Source organism: Diabrotica virgifera, chromosome 1, assembly GCF_917563875.1.
Source record: "Diabrotica virgifera virgifera chromosome 1, PGI_DIABVI_V3a".
Lineage (NCBI taxonomy): Eukaryota > Metazoa > Arthropoda > Insecta > Coleoptera > Chrysomelidae > Diabrotica > Diabrotica virgifera.
Genome location: NC_065443.1, coordinates 71,625,054 through 71,643,765, shown reverse-complemented (window position 1 = coordinate 71,643,765; position 18,712 = coordinate 71,625,054).

Sequence of the window (18,712 nt, the reverse complement as noted above, 5' to 3'; positions counted from 1 at the left end):
TGAAAACATTGTCATTAACAACTGCGAAATGGAGTTTGTCGAAAAGTACAAATATCTTTGTCATGAAATAAGAATCTCGAGAGAAAATCAAACGTGCGAATTTAAAGGAATACTTATGCTCTCTTGGGCCGCATACTGTAAACTCAGACAGGTATTCTAAAATGATCTTTAAATCTACATGAAACGGAAAGTCTTTAACCAATGCGTTTTGCCAGTTATGACCTATGGCGCCGAAACTCTAACATTTACAACCGTATCTGCTAAAGAGGAAAACTGACAGAGCTTGTTGCGACATTATGAGTGAAATAAAAAAATGTAACAGAAAAAGATAAAAACTGAAGACGCGATTCAACCCAACGTGAAAAAGATTAAACCCAAGAAGAGATGGAGAAATTTCTGTCAAAATTTGGTATTTATGACCCTTAAAATAACACCAATTGCTAAAATTTATTAGCCTGTGGATAGTGTGGATGTCTCGTCAGCCGAGGGTACGATCAGTGGCGTGGTAATTTTATGGTCAAACTACGTTTTGTTCTAATTTTTATCATTGTGAGAATTAAAAAAACCAACTAATATTTTTATCTCCACCACTGAGGACGGTCAACTTTTTGGTTGCCTGTATTCTTCGGGACATATTCGGGACATTTTATCACAAAGTAAATATTACTAATTTTACCGTCTTGTAGGGTATCTGCGTTCTCTTTCTTTTCCACTATTATATATATTATATCTCTCTTTGCCGACGTTTAAATTAGGACCCACTTGAAGCTCGCTTCAACACGCGCCTCGACCTCGTCGTGAGAATTCTCCATAAGAACATAAGATGGAGAGGTCGATGATTGGTATGTCATTACGGGACCATATAACAAACGAAGAACTACGATTGAGAACAGGAGTCACATATGATGTTAATCAGGTGACTTAAATTAAATGCGACGGAGCCGGTAATGTGGGCCGTCTGACAGATTGGCGATGGACAAGGAGGTTGTTCGAGTGGAGACCAAGAGCCGATAAAAGAAGTAGAGAAAGACCACCCACGCGATGGATGAACGATATAAAAAATGACCACTAATTAGATTTTAAGCGCCCAGGACAGAAGACAGTGGAGGGAAATAGGGGAGGCCTATATCCAGCAGTGTATGCAAAGGGCTGATTGATGATGATGTTGATGATGAACTCAAAAACCCCGAATAACGAATTTGCATTGATTTTGAATCGAGTTTACATAAATCTTCAGGAAGTGATGCTTATCTTATGATGAAACTATGAGAAAGCATTCGATACCATAAGCCAGCAGAAAATGTTAAAAGCATTGACAGAATGCCGAATAGACCATCGCTACATTAACATGATGAAATATATCTACCAAAAAGCAACGACTATCTTAAGACAGGGTGACACAATATCACCGAAACTTTTCAATCAGGTTCTGGAAGATATCTTTAAAAGATTAGAATGGGAAGAAAAAGGTATAAAAATTTGTGGACAACGCTTGAACCATCTAAGGTACGCCGATGACATCGTATTGATAACCGATAAAAAAGAAGGATTGTTTGAAATGATGAAAGAACTGGACATAGAAGCCGGAAAGATAGGCCTTAATATGAATTACAGCAAGACCAAAATGATAACAAATACAGATGAGGACATCACAATGAGGATCGGACAAGATGAAATAGAACAAGTTCATGATTATATATATCTGGGTCAAATTATAAAACTTAACAAGGAAAACCAAACAGCAGAGATCAAAAGACGAGTTAGACTGGCATGGGCGGCATTTGGAAAACTAAGCTACATCCTTAAAAACAAAAGATATCCACAACATCTTAAGACCAAGGTATACAATCAATGCGTACTCCCTGTTCTCACTTACGGTTCCCAAACGTGGACGTTTACAAAAGCAAACATGGACAAGATCATAAAGACGCAAAGAGCAATGGAAAGGAAAATGTTGCACATAAAACTATTGGATAAAAAGAGAAACGAGTGGATAAGAGAGAAAACCAAAGTTAGGGATGTTAGACAAGAAGTTGCAAAGTTGAAATGGAGATTTGCCGGACACACTATAAGACAAAAGGAAGACCGATGGAACAAAATTCTCATAAATTGGAGACCGTGGCAATATAAACGAAGCAGAGGAAGACCACAAATGAGATGGGCAGATAATGTCAAGAAGCACGTGGGCTCTAGGTGGATAACTGTAGCGACAGACAGAGAAGAATGGAAAAGGATTGGGGAGGCCTATGTCCAAAGATGGACCGAAGAAGGCTAATTAGATAGATAGATCTTAAGACTATCTGAACAACAAACAAATAAATTCTGTATGCAGCGAGGAGTACGGCAAGGAGACACAATCTCACCAAAGCTATTCACAATCCATTTAGAACACACTTTTAAGAAGGCAGATCTGAACGAATATGATATCAACATACCTAAATGGAGAGAAGCTCAGTCAATTGAGATTCGCAGATAACATCGTTCTTATAGCCGATCGTATGGATGATGCAATACTAATGTTGAATAAATTATATCACGCTTTCTTAGAGATCGGACTAAAGATTAACATCAACAAGATGCAAATAATGACTAATTTGGTGCTAAATCCTGCTATTGTTGTTGATGGAATGCATATTGAGCAGACTACATCTTATAAGAACTTAGAACATAAAATTTGGCTAGGAAGAGATAACCAGACGTGCGAGCTCCCACGTCGCACAGATTTAGCCTAAGCAGCGTTTGGTTTGACAGCAAATTAGAGCGAGAAATTGAAACGCGAATAATGGCAGGAAAGAGATCTCTCTTTGCAATGAAACATCTAATGAAGTCAAAACTTCTTTCACGAGGTACAAAAATCCAGATATATAAGACCATACTACGACCAGCAGTGGCGTATGGAAGCGAAACATAAATTGCTGGTGTGGGAACGTAAAATCCTTCTAATGATATATGGCCCTTGCAGAGAGAGCGTGAGGCGCAGATACAATAACGAGCTAGAGTCTCTATTCGGAATATATAAAGGCTAATAGACTCAGATGGGCAGGGCATGTGATACGCAGTAACACAATCGCCGTATAAACAATGTGTTATGGGAAAGGCTAGATGGAAGAAGGTCTGTAGGGCGGCCTAGAAAAAGGTCAAAGATGCAGTCAAAGAAGATCTAGAGAAAATGGGGGTGCGACAATGGGAATTAGTGGCACAGGACCGACAAATATGGAAGGCAATAGTAAACGCGGCAAAGACTCACGAAGAGTTGTACCGCCATTGATGCTGATGATGAGCGTTTGGTAAACTGAACTATGTACTAAATCGGACTTAAACAGGATCCATATGCCTGACAAGGAAAATCTTTTACCAGTGTGTGTTGTCTGAAATATTAACACTCACAAAAAAGGTAGTGAACAAGATTATCGTATTGGGTGTCTCCCGGAGAGACAGAATCCCAAACGAAGAAATACGTCGTAGAACAAAAACAACAGTCACTGTCGAAAAATTCGCGCCGCTAAACTGGAATTGGGCAGTACACGTCGCCAGATTCTCAGGCAACCGATGGACAAAATGAATTGTCGAGTGGAGGCCACGAAAAGAAGCATTACGGAGCAGAGGACTCCCACTAACCAGATGGACCTACGATCTAAAACATATCATCGGTAACTGGATGTAAGCCGCACTAAACATAGATAGATGGAAAGAGCTGACGGACACCAATGTCCAGCAGTGGACGCGTACGGGTCGTTGTCGATGATGATTATATTCTATACTTATATTTTTAAAAATATAAATATTATCAACTATAAAGTAATATTTTAAGTAGATATTAATTAATACAATGAATTCATGCAAAATTGCATTTTCTCACAGTTTTGCTTTGCGGCTAATTTTTCAAGGGAAAAATATTATTTTGATTTTAGGTATTTGAGATTGTTGGAAAAGTTTAAATATTTCATAAATTACGAAAGTTTTTCGAAAGTTTCACGAGCACAGTGGGAGTCGTCATGGAACTCGTTCCGTGCCATTTAATCATTGCTCACTTGACTCTCTACGAAGTTTTCGTTAGCCAGAACCACCCCTAATAAATTCAAAGTTGTGTAACTTACGTGTTAAGCTCTAGATCCAGTCGAAACTTGTGGTTGAAGGCTTTGATGAGAAGCGAGGTGCGATGGAAGTGCTTGCCGGTCTGTAACAATAATAAAGGCTGAATTAGATGAGATTAGTTGGAGATTTATAGGGTAAAATTGGATGTTCTCTGATGGTGGGTTAAAAGTTATCAGCGGGTTTTGTGTCCCAGTGATTTACGTTGGGCTGACTCTTGATTCTTACTTCTTATCTTCTCGTTTTTCGGGCGAGCGTTCGTCTTTCCCGTACAAATTATTTTTGGTGATAAATTTATCACAATTATTTATAACCCCCGTAAGGAGAACAGTAGTAAAAGTAGAGAACGAGGTCGAGGTTGGTTAGTATACGCTTAACTTACACCATTAAAAATCTTCGTACAATAGCATACATCGTAAAAATTGAATATGTATTTAACATTTTTATATTGTTATTAATAATAAAATATTTTATTCAATATAGTTTAAATGTTTGATGTCTCAACCGATATTGATGATATTAGTCGATTTTCATTTCTAATCTGTAAACAGTTTTCCAAAATCATTTATCTCTTAGCCAATGGCGGACCAAGTCTAAAGGGGACCCTAGGCGACCCATAGTACGGGCCCATTTTCAGTCATGGTCATGACCCATGACATACAGTGTGACAGAGACCAATGAAATAAATTCATTATTTCGTAAACCGGCGACTTTAAGGAAAAATGCCAACAAAGGTCGACTTTTATTTTTAAATTATGATTTTTTGGCATATTATATCTATTTGGCATATTACCTTTGACGTCATCGTGATGAGATAATCGATATTTTTTAAATGGGAATAGGAATAGTGTGCTATTTAGCTCATTTGAAAGGTTATTCAAATCTTTATTCTATAGTATTAACAATAACATAATTATATTTACAGGTTGTCAGAATTTTTTTTAATTAAATTAATTTACACAAAAAGAAGAATGTATGTAATTTATTTAATTCAAAAGCATTTTACTGCTGTCACAAAACCGAAAAAATTATTATTTGAGAAATAAATATTGCTTTTCGGTTAAATTCAATGTTCAAGCTCTCACCCACCTGCGTCTTGGCAGTTTGAACATTTAGTTTATGCGAAAATAATGTTTATTTGTAAAATGAACATTTTCTTTAGCTCGTATAGCTCAGGCGGTAGTAAATCTAACTTCCACGAAGGTAGGCCAGGGTCGAAACCCAGAACCCGCGAGAACATCTAGACATTTTTAAAATGCCTGTAGGTCGACTCAGCCTGAATAAAATGAGTATCTCGGGTAAAACCAATGGTAATAATCGCCGGTTGAAGCGTAGCATTGGCCCTGTTACTTTATATACCCTAGGTCCTAGTATACCGTAGGCCTTAGATATAGCAGACTACCCTGTTATAATCCCAAAGCCGTGTTAGCGGTATAAAACGGGAGACTATTATTTTTAACATTTTCTTTCTGATATCTGAGAGCAGTAAAATGTATTTTGAATTAAATAAATTACACACATACTTCTTTTTGTGTCAATCGAAAAAAAAATTTGGACTTCAAAAAAAAAGAAAGAAAAAATTTAAAAAAAAATGTTATATTGCTTTTTTCTCAGTATTAATTTTGAAAACTCGTCAATTATTTTGTCATAATTAACCTATCAATCCCAAATTATTTTTTTTTCAAATTTCAAAATTTAACTTCATAACAATAATTTTGTTTTTAATAAGGAAATATTCATGAAGTTTGTTAATTAAATTTTTTGTACGGAACTGCTACAGATCGAAGAAAGTCTAATAAAGTAACATTTGGCCTATTGACTCATTTTGTAGAGTATCCATGAATTTACTAATACCATATCAATTAATCGTGTGAATATTTAGTCCATTCTTTCACGGTTTTTGCCCTAAATTTTAAAGAACCGCTTGGATTGACATGAAATTTGGCATACGTATAGCTTACATGTCAAAGAAAAAAAGTGCTATTGTGCCGATGTGTGCTTTTACCCTGGGGGTGACTTTCACCCCCTCTTGGGGGTGAAAAAATATATGTCCAAAATAAGTCCGGAAATGGGTAAACTGACTAATTTTAAGTAACTTTTGTTCTATAGAGCTTTTTCGCTAAGTCAACACTTTTCCAGTTATTTGCGAGTGAATATGTTCATTTTTTAACAAAATAACCACATTTTTAGACGGTTTTTCGCAAATAACTCAAAAAGTAAGTATTTTGTCGAAAAAAACGTTCTCAGCAAAAATATAGCCTATTAAAAAGTTAAAAAAATGGTGTAGACGTTAGGTATCTGGATTTCGTAGAACCAGAGTTATAGCCAATGAAAAATAGATTCATATTCACCAAATTTCAAATAGAATATTTCGACGTGAAATATCCAAAAAAATAAGCACTTTTTGGGAAAAACTCATTTAAACTTTTTTAAAGTATTAAAAAAAAGATTTATTTCCGTTTTTACAAAAAGTTTGTAGCATTAAATTTATAGGTCTGGATCCCGCGTATGAAAAAAAAGTTGATTAATAGCAAGCTGAAAATTTGTTAATAGCTTAAGGGTGTCTAGTCGAATAAACTTTGATATGTGTGAACACTGGAACAGGGGCAGTTTTAATTGTGGAACAGGTTAAAAATTTGGAACGGTCACAGCACGAAAACGGCACATTTATTTTGTCCGACAGAACAGACTTAAACTCTTCGAACAGAGATTAAACTCTCATGCAAAAATCAGACTGCTATTTATCACCAAATGGGCGTTTTAATGAGTGGAACATGTAGAATATGTCAAATGAAAGGAATTATGACAGGTAATAAATAGCAGTCTGATTTTTTTATGAGAGTTTAATCTCTGTTCGGAGAGTTTAAGTCTGTTCTGTCGGACAAAACAAATGTGCCGTTTTCGTGCTGTGACCGTTCCAAATTTTTAACCTGTTCCACAATTAAAACTGCCCCTGTTTCAGTGTTCCCATATATCAAAGTTTATTCGACTAGACACCCTTAAGCTATTAACAAATTTTCAGCTTGCTATTAATCAACTTTTTTTTCATACGCGGGATCCAGACCTATTAAGCAAGTTACGCTCAAAATAAAGTTGGTCCATTTTGTTTTTGAAAAAAAAAATCGGGAAGACCACCCCCTAATTAGCAACTTAAATGAAATTAATCGTTACCGCTCCAAAAATTATTTTACTTATGTTGTGTTTATATGATCTGTAAGTTTCATCGATTCAAAGGGCTTATTTTTGAAAAAATTTGATTTAAAAGTAAAATTTTTAAAAATTTAAATTTTGAAAAATATGCTTTATTTCAAAATAACTTGAAAATTGTTAGAGATACCAAAAATCTTGAAAAGCAAAAAAGTCAGATTTGCTTTTCTGAATATCATGTATTTTTTTGTTTTTCTGTTAGACAAAAATTGATTGAGATTTGTGTTTCTAAATTTGCATACATTCGTGATCAGTGACTCGTTCAACCCCTTTTAACTACAGCCCACGAGTCAAGAAACTTGTGAAGTCGTAACGATTAAGTTCATTTAAGATACTAATTAGGGGGTGATTTTCTCGATTTTTTTACCAAAACCAAAAGGGACTAACTTTATTTTGAGCGTAACTTGTTTAATTTTGATGCTAGAGTTTTTTTTTAAAAAACAAAAATGAAGCTTTTTTTAAAAACTTTAAATAAGTTGTAATAAGTTTTCCCCGAAATGTGCTTCATTTTTGGTTATTTCACGTTAAAGTATTCCATTTGGAATTTCACGAATATAAACCTATTTTTCAATAGCTATAACTCTGCTTCTACTAGGTGTAGAGACGTGATATACACCATTTTTTTTTAATTTTTTACAGGCTATATTTTTACTAAGAATGTTTTTTCGACAAAATACTTACTATTTGAGTTATTTGCGAAAAACCGTCTAAAAGCGTGGTTATTTTGTTGAGAAAATGAACAAATTCACTGCCAAATAACTCGAAAAGTATTGACTTAGTGAAAAAATTCTATAGAACAAAAGTTACTTAAAATTAGCCAGTTTATCCATTTCCTGACTTTCTTTGGACGAATATTTTTTCACCCCCAAGAGGGGGGTGAAAACCACCCCCAGGTCAAAAGCACATATCGGCACAATATCACTTTTTTTCTTTGACTTATTAGCTATGTGTATGCCAAATTTCATGTGAATCCAAGCGGTTCTTTAAAATTTAGAGGTTTTGCAATATTTTACCGTTAAAGAACGGACTAATTGGCCAATACTTGGCTCTGATTTTAGTGGCATATTTTCAAACAAACCAGTCGTGTTGATCCACGCCTCTCATGTTCTTAGTAAATCATTATCACCTTCATCTTCATCTGTTAAAGAATCAGGTTCTGGAGATAGATTAAGAGGCCAAAATTTAGTTCAATAAAAGTCACATATTTAGGATAATGAAATTACTATTCACCTGTGTTATTGGTTACCAATAATCAAAGAAGAAGTCAAAGAAGATACAATTCTAACATCAACAGATTAATAAGATATCTACAATACAATATTTCTAGATTAAACTAGAGTAAAAAAATAGAGTCATAAAAATTTTAAATTTGATATCAATATTGAGAGTACAAAAGATGTAAGATTGTCCACTTACTATATTAGACTGGTATCAAGAATTTTCTCTGGTTCTTCCTCATGGTTTGCAATGATAGATATATAGATATGTATATTCAATGACGTGGCATTTGGCCTATTCCACCGCGATATTTTTATATCTATTGTGGTCCTCTAATCCTATATTATAGCTTACAGTGCCCTGTTAATTAAATTACCATGGCTTTGAGCGTTTTTCTGTCTTTGCTTATTAGATATTCTATAAATTTTGCCGAATGTTCTATAATAAAATGTTTCGCTTTTTTTCTCTTAGTGCATTCCTCCAACATTCCAGGAATTCGTGTGCCACCCACTTTCTTTTAGCCATATTGTAACTGTCTTTACAACGCCTCAGCAGGGCTCCGGCCCAATCAACTGCATTAACGAGCCTTCTTGGGGCATTTTATCTTTTTTTTCATTGCCCTTGTGACACTCTTGACCTGGTACCCAGGCTACCGTAATTTTGGCATGGTCTTCTAGTTTATTTAGGGCACCCACACATCTCACACTAGCTTCGAATTGACCTCTATAGAATTGAGTGCCTTAAGCGCTCCCTGGCAATTTGTGAAGATGGGACTATTTAGAGGATGCGTTTTTTCTTCCGCCATACTGCGTCTTTGTCCACCACATCACAGATCCATAGATTATCTTTGGTCTTATGTATAAACAAAGAGCCATTTTGGGGTTGAGCCCCCAGTTTTTACCAAACACCCTTCTACATGTGCCCAAGGACATAGTAGCTTTCTGTGTGGTTTTCTCTATGTGAGTATACCATGTATATATATCATCAAAATATACCCCTAGCAATGATTCTCTTAACAATATATTATGTGTGCCACAGATAAAAATAAACAATTTCCGGGTAACAAAATTTTTCAATTTGTATTTCAAGAACGATTTCCAAAAGTATTTTTAATTATACTTGTGGTTTATTAGCACTAAATAAAGTTGTTATAATAAAAAGGTAATATTATGTTTCAAAATATTTTTATTGGCTATAACTTATACGTGTATAATATGTATATAATACTGCTGTAATAAATTGCTCAGCTTAGAAAGCGATATATTTTTTCCGGAAAATAAATGTTATCGTAAGTGACACTGTGTATCAGTCCTTAAGAAAGACCGATATATTAAAACACGGCTTTGACGACAGTGACTTTTTGTCTGGAATTTCCCCACTTCAATTTGATTAATGATGTTCGACGGGCAAATGTTTTTATTTTCAAAATGTTAGTTACTGTTCCCCTTGCTTTGTGATCAATCATTGCTTCTCACCATCCGATCATTTTTTAAGATTGTTTCATACGGCGTCGAACTAGTGTTTTGATTTTCGTATTTTTATTTTTATGTCCCGATTTTTTCATGGGTATTTCGTTTTAAGAGAATAACTAAAAGATATTAACTGTCACTAAAGCAAATGTACAACATCCTTTGCAATTTTGATTTGTTCGTATGAAAATATAATAGAATTAGTCTTTGAAATTTAATTATTATTTTTATTAATGAATAATATGCAGAAAATATATCGTTTAATAAAACATAATGGTTTTTGTCTTTTGCGTAGGGGAGCAAAGTATGCTAAATGTGCAGTCACTCGAGCGTTTTGGGGACCTACAGGGTTGTGATTATTAGGTCCTAAAACTAAAAAAAGTTAAATAAAATTTTCCATTTCATTGGGGACTTCCCATTTTTAATTTAATTTTCCATTTCCAACAATTGTTTTTTCCGATTATAGCGCCATATATATATAATTCGAAAAAATCTTTGGAATAAAAGTTTCTTATTTTTATGCAAAGAATTCAAATCTGTAATAAAAAATGGGGGCTCCCATTTAATATTTTAAAGTAACCCCCCACGCCACCTCCGTGGGAGTCGTTTTTGGTACCATTCGATAGATTTTTCAAAAATATTGGATAAGTAGTGTATTTTGAATTTTTTCGATCTGATGTTTATTTTGTGAAATATCGCGGGATTTGTATTTAAAATTTTAAATTTAGCCCCCACCCCTCTCCGTGGGGAGTCATGTTTGATATCTTTCGGTAGATTTTTGAAAAATATTGAACACGAAGATTTTAGTTTTTCGATCTTCTCATTTCGCGAAATATTCGCTTTTTCTTTGTAGAACTTTTTGACCCGCCCATTTCCGTACTCCTCGCTCAAATTGACAGATTTTTTAAATATACACTCTTTTGCATGTACTTAACTTACCTTATCTTAATCTGACAATTTCGAGTATTTTTAACGATATATTTTTTTTTCGGGCCCCCCTGAACGAACTCCCCTGTGTTAAGAGCCAATATATGGTAGAAGTACATCTGCAGGGTATTACGTTTCTCCCCATATGATAATCTGACGCGCTCGAGTAACTGCAAAAATCCCCGCTTTTGCTCCCCTGCCATTACCAGTGATAGTCGTAATGTAATTGTGATAATAATAGTTTTACCTAGGTTGCTATTTGTCAAATTGACAGTATTTAACTAGTTATTTAAATTTAATGCGCTAGAGCGTTATTGTTCAAAATAACGCTCTAGGGAATTATATCATACTTAACTGACTTCGAAATCATGTCATTATTTGTCAAATAATATATAGTACGTTCTTTAACGGTAAAATATTGCAAAACCTCTGAATTTTAAAGAACCGCTTGGATTGACATGAAATTTGGCACACACATAACTAACAAGTCAAAGAAAAAAAGTGATATTGTGCCGATATGTGCTTATGCCCTGGGGGTGGTTTTCACCCCCTCTTGGGGGTGAAAAAATATTCGTCCAAAGTAAGTCAGGAAATGGATAAACTGGCTAATTTTAAGTAAGTTTTGTTCTATAGAGTTTTTTCACTAAGTCAGTACTTTTCGAGTTATTTGGCAGTGAATATTTTCATTTTTTCAACAAAATAACCACGCTTTTAGACGGTTTTTCGCAAATAACTCAAATAGTAAGTATTTTGTCGAAAAAACATTCTTAGCATAGCCTGTAAAAACTTTTAAAAAATGGTGTTCATATCACGTCTCTATACCTAGTAGAGGCAGAGTTATAGCTAATGAAAAATAGGTTCATATTCGTCCAATTCCAAATGGGATACTTTAACGTGAAATAACCAAAAATGAAGCACATTTAGGGAAAAACTCATGACAACTAATTTAAAGTGTTTAAAAAAGAATAATTTTTGTTTTATAAAAAAAATTTCTAGCATCAAAAGTAAACAAGTTACGCTCAAAATAAAGTTAGTCCCTTTTTGTTTTGGTAAAAAAGTCGAGAAAATCACCCCCTAATTAGTATCTTAAATGAACTTAATCGTTACGACTTCAGAAGTTTCTTGACTCTTGTATGTATTGTTTATATGATCTGTAAGTTTTATCGGTTCACAGTCCTTATTACTGAAAATGCTGTAGTTAAACGGGGTTGAACGAGTCACTGATCACGAATGTATGCAAATTTAGAAATACCAAATCTTAATCAATTTTTGTCTAAGAGAAAAACAAAAAAATCATGATATTCAGAAAAGCAATGTTGACTTTTTTTGTTTTTCGAGATTTTTGGTATCTAACAGTTTTAAAGTTATTTTGAAAAAAGCATATTTTTCAAAATTAAAATTTTTAAAAATTTTATTTTGAAACCAAATTTTTTCAAAAATAAGCACTTTGAATCAATGAAACTTACAGATCATATAAACACAACATAAGTAAATTAATTTGTGGAGCGGTAACGATTTATTTCATTAAAGTTGCTAATTAGGGGGTGGTCTTTCCGATTTTTTTTTACAAAACAAAAGGCACCAACTTTATTTTGAGCGTCACTTGCTTAAATTTAATGTTAGAAACGTTTGTAAAAACAGAAATAAAGTTTTTCTTAACACTTTAAACAGTTATAATGGGTTTTCCCCAAAAAGTGCTTAGTTTTTTGAATATTTCACGTTGAAATATTCTAATTGAAATTTGGTGAATATTAATCTATTTTTCATTGGCTATAACTCTGGTTCTACGAAATCCAGAGACCTAACGCGTACACCATTTTTTTACTTTTTTATAGGCTATATTTTTTTAAGAACGATTTTTTCGACAAAATACTTACTTTTTGAGTTATTTGCGAAAAACCGTCTAAAAATGTGGTTATTTTGTTGAAAAATAAACATATTCACTCGCAAATAACTTGAAAAGTGTTGACTTGGCGAAAAAGCTCTATAGAAAAAAATTTACTTAAAATTAGTCAGTTTACCCATTTCCTGACTTATTTTGGACATATATTTTTTCACCCCCAATAGGGGGTGAAAGTCACCCCCAGGGCAAATGCAGACATCGGCATAATATCACTTTTTTTCTTTGACATGTAACCTATATGTATGCCAAATTTCATGTCAATCCAAGCGGTTCTTTAAAATTTAGAGCAAAAACCGTGAAAGAATGGACTAATACCAGTCGGACATTAAGTGATATTACAATGTAATATAATTTATCATCTCATATTAAATAATATTAAAGACGTGTTCCAATAAACGTGCTTGCCATTTTCTATTTGTTTCGAATTAGAGATCCTTCAAAATTGCCAGTTAGGAAGTTTATTAATATAAACTTTTATATTACAAGAAAAAAAAACTTAAATTAACAACACGCTCTCCTAAAATTGTAACCATTGAAAACTTCTCCGAAAAGTTTGCAATCTATAAATGTTCAATTTTTATAGAGCTTTAACTTCCCTCGTTTTCTTAATATAGTTTTCAATTTTCTACACTTCCTGTAACTTCTTATGGGATGTCTTTATAGGTTCAGGAGTGTGTTGAGAAATTCTGTTCAGTTTTGTTTGTTTAAAATATTAAAGCGAGATCAATCTTAATAAGTGTATCCAAAACTCCATCTTTGTAAAATATTAATGCACCCTTAATAATATTTTTTCTAAAGTGCTTTTTTATTTTATTTTCAATTAAGTTTTAAGTTAAGTTGGGCTGCTGCATATGACACTCAAATATAGATTAAAATTTTTCTTATACGTAAGAATACTGTAATTTATTAGTTATTGGATAAGAAACTCTGCTACTTAGTCAATGTGGTGAGACCGCTCCCGTCTGAAAAAAATTTCTGATTCGGTTTCTTTGTGGATTCCTATTCAAAAATGTCCCCTTTAAACAAATCTGAAGGGTGCCGGGCGGAATTTTTGGGCAGAAATTGTTTAAACAATTTTTTTAAACAAATACAACAGATCATATTTTTTTGCTCTGGAGCATATATTTTTAGATTTTTTGGGTCAATCTAAACAAGAAAGGTATCTTGTAATTTTTCTCAGAAATTGATAGTTTTGGAGTTATAGGCGATTTAATATCTGAAAAATGCGAAAATACGCATTTTCGAGGCTTAAAAACTCATATTTAACTTAATATTTTGAGGTTATCTGATACTCATACTAAAGATTGAACATTCAGCTTCAAGATTCTGAAGAGTGGTCATGTCTAACTTTAATTTATACCGTTGTTTTTTAATCGTTAAATATGCGTGTTTATGCGATTTTTTTGCCGGTGAGGCGAGCTCCATTTCAAGCTCCTATTTTCCTCCGAAAAATATTTTGTCTAGATTCTTTGTAATATTCTAAATAAAATAAGTTTCTTGACTTTTTCTCAAAAGTTAATAGTTTTTAAGTTATAAGCGATTAAAAATCCGAAAAATGACAAAAAACGCATTTTCGGATTTTAAATCGCTTATCACTTTAAAACTATTAACTTTTGAGAAAGATGTCAAGAAACTTATTTTCTTTAGAATGTCCCAAAGAATCTAGAAACAATATTTTTCGGAGGAATATATTTTAAAAAAGGAGCGCGTTGCACCGGCAAAAAAATCGTATAAACACGCATATTTAACAATTAAAAAACAACGGTATAAATTAAAGTTAGACGCGATCACTCTTCAGAATCTTGAAGATGAATATTTAGTCTTCAATTTAAGTATCTGGCAACCTCAAAAATACTAATTTGAATATGAGTTTTTAAGCCTCGAAAATGCGTATTTTTGCATTTTTCAGATTTCAAATCGCCTATAACTCGAAAACTATCAATTTCTGAGAAAATTTACAAGATACCTTTCTTGTTCAGAATGACCCGTAAAACTCAAAAATATAAGCTCCGGAGCAAAAAAATGTGATCTTTTGTATTTGTTTAAAAAAATTGTTTAAACAATTTCTGCCCAAAAATTCCGCCCGGCACCCTTCAGATTTGTTTAAAGGGGACATTTTTGAATAGGAATCCACAAAGAAACCGAATCAGAAATTTTTCCAGACGGGAGCGGTCTCACCACATGGACTAACTGAATAATATGGTCTTTCAGATAGATAGGATTTTGTCATTTTACGGAACTTTGGGAAATATGCTGCAGATTTAAGTTGTAGAAGGAGATGGTTGTATAGTTTTTAGAAGGATAAAGATTCGAAATAGAGAAGGTTAGAAGGAAAAAGGCAGTTAATATAAAAATATCATTAAAACTAGAGTATAGAGAAGTCATAGAAGAATTAAATAGCCCATATAACAGGTAATGGAGTATGAGAACGGACGGCAAATGTCAATAAATAGGAACCATATAGTAAAAAAAGAATATGTGTGTACTTTGTACGCACGTAAGAAGTTATACTTCTATTGTATGATTTAAACGAAATTAATATATTATGTACTTTTAACAGTTTATTTATATTTTATTTAAATATTAAACTAATTTTAATACTTACTACTTTCCAATAATTTTTATTAAAACAATACCAAAAATTAACAAAAGAAAAGAATAAAGACACACAAACACATTGAAAAATGCCACAAAGAAATGATTTCTGAACAATAATTGTTGACATAAATTTTAACTAAATACGCATTTTCTGAAAAAAATATTATATAACAAATATACTTACAATCATAAAATGTATCAAAAAAATAAAAACATAAAAACTTGCATTGGATTCGGACTCGCGTTTATTAGTGTGCTTATAATTGAAATCGGAGCATCTACTCATTTAGCCACTTACACGTACCTGTCATGTGGGAGAATAGGCCAACTGAACGTTTTATTGTTTAACGGTTCTGAATTTTATCAAATTAAGTTAATTTTTGTGGTATTAAAATATTAAAGTACAAGAAAACAAAGAGTAAGAAAACAATATATTAGATGAAGATTGGTGGAAATTTTGTTGGTAATCAAATTATGTAAATCAAAGCACTAACTACTAGATAGGTACATACATTTTACAACTTGGTAAGAACCTATGTAACTTTTTCTTACAATACTGAATTATTTACAATTACGTACCTGTTGCTTTTAAAAACTATTTAAAAAGTCACCACAATTATAAACTTGCTTTTGTCTGTGTCCTCATAACAATAAAAACTAATATACACAACATTTGTTTATCCATAACCATTGACGTATTAATAAAATAACCGACATATTGAACAATTGTTGACATGTTATTGTAATTACCCAATTAGAGCACGTATAACGTTTCAGCTGTGCCCAGGACCAAGACTTTTGATGATTTCGCGCACATATACATTTCCTCGCAACGCGCCTAAAGAAGCAAACTTAAAAAAGTAAGGGTACATTCCATGTCAAATCACTGAGGCAAAAAATTTTGGATCTCCGATTTGTCTGAAAATTGGTGTATATCTTCTGTTGGACGTAAAAATAAGACATTTAAGGTCAAAAAATCTTCTTCTTCTTTTTTTCTCAAAATGTTATTTTATGCGATTTTACAGTGATTTGGTGTTTATTTAAACAAATTTGCATTTTCTGTCGTAAAGTATCAACGAAAAACATAATATTTTAATAGGGAGGACTCAAAAATGTCATTATATGGCATTATCACAAGTTATTTTGAATCAAAACAAGTTTTTGATCAAATTTTTTAGTGTAAAAAACGTTAAAATACGCTTTTTACATTCTCCTCGATTCCCAAAATAAATCATCATCGATTTGGCTGAAAATTTGCCCACAGATAGCCAAAAGATAGGACTTTAAGTGGTTAGAAGGATTTGAACTATATTACAATACCAAAAAAGTTACATGCAGTAATATCATACTCAAAAGTATATATATTAGTCCAGTCGGGATAGCATTTGACCTTGAATGATGAGCTGCCCAAAATTTTATTTTTCTGATCTTTAGGGGAGTCAATAGTAGTCTAAATTTAAAATCACGAATGAATTCCTCCGTTACGTTAGCCGCCATCTTGATTTTAAAGGAGAACCTGTTTTGCTCAATATCTCCGCCATTTTTAACTTTTCGACAAAAATGTAGGAACTGAAATTGTTCCAAATAAATTGTATTTAAAATTATTATAATTCCTTTTTAACAATTTTTTCGTGAGGTCTATATTTTCGAGTAAATTGTACGTAGAGTAGACGCCTATATTTTTGACTATAATATTGCATGTAACTTTTTTGGTATTGTAATATAATTCAAATACTTCCCACCACTTAAAGTCCTATGTTTTGTCTATCTATGGGCAAATTTTCAGCAAAATCGATTATGATGTATTTTGGGAATGGAGAAAAATGTAAAAAACGGTATTTTAACGTTTTCTACAATATAAAATTTGATCAAAAGCGTGTTTTGAATCAAAGTACCTTGTTATAATGCCATATAATGACATTTTAAAGTCCCTTCTATTAAATTATTATGTTTTCCATTGATACTTTACGACAGAAAATACAAATTTGTTTAAATAAACACCAAATCATTGTAAAATCGCATAAAATAACATTTTGAGAAAAAAAGAAGAAGAAGATTTTTTGACCTTAAATATCTTATTTTTACGTCCCGCAGAAGCTATATACCAATTTTCAGACAACTCGGAGGTCCAAAATTTTTTTTGCTCCAAAATTGAGTGATTTGAAATGGAATGACCCTAAGAAATGACAAGCATTGCTGATTATGTAGATTTTCGTACTGATATTTTTTCGCAATCATAGAATACCTTTGATTTTAGTCTGGCTCTGTATACGTTTGATTTAAACTTTTTATGATATCTATCTATCTATAAGTATTCTTTGTCTACATTACACAATTTTAATTTTTAAGTTGCATATAATTATACCATTGGATGACAGTCAATGCGGCTTTAGGCCAAGGCGAGGTACAACCGATCTCATATTCACGGTGAGACAGTTATCAGAAAAAGCCCTACAACATAACAGTAAGTTGTTTCTATGTTTTGTGGACTTGGAAAAAGCATTTGATCGGGCGCCACGTAACAAGATCTGGGAAATATTAAACCGTAGAGATGTGAAACCGAAGTTAATCCAAGCAATAAAGGGTATATATAAATGTACACGTAATAATGTAAGAACGAAAAATCGCTCATCTCTAGAATTGTACACAAGGACAGGCGTAAGACAAGGTGGTGTTCTGAGTCCTTTGTTATTCATCACTCTAATGGACGAAATTGCAAAAAATGCAGGGGTAAGGTAAAAAGAACTAGGGTAGGGGTGTATAAACTTCAACAAGTTCACGTGTCAGAGTTGATATATGCCGATGATATGGTAATTGTGGCAAAATCAGAAAAAGACTTGCAAGTGAATGTAAATGTTTGGAATGAAGCCTTTAAGAAATTTGGGATGCAAATAAATATTGAAAAAACAGAAGCTTTAGTAATATAGAAAACTCAAGAAAATATAAATGTAAAGCTGAATAATGAGACCATTACACAAGTAGAGGACTTCAAGTATTTAGGATCAACAATGAATGGACAAGGAAATATAGAACCAGAAATAAACAGCAGGGTAATTAGTGCAGCAAAATTGTACTATGCGCTATATAAAAGTTTTATTAGGAAGAAAGAAGTAAGCCTGAAAACAAAAATGAAAGTGTTCCAAAGTGTATATGAGCCGGTGCTACTCTACGGTAGTGAAACGTGGACAATGAATGACAACATCCGCAGTAAAATTCAAGCATGCGAAATGCGATATTTACGTGCGGTATCCGGGGTGACCAGACGTGATCGTATAAGAAATGAAGATATACGTGAAAG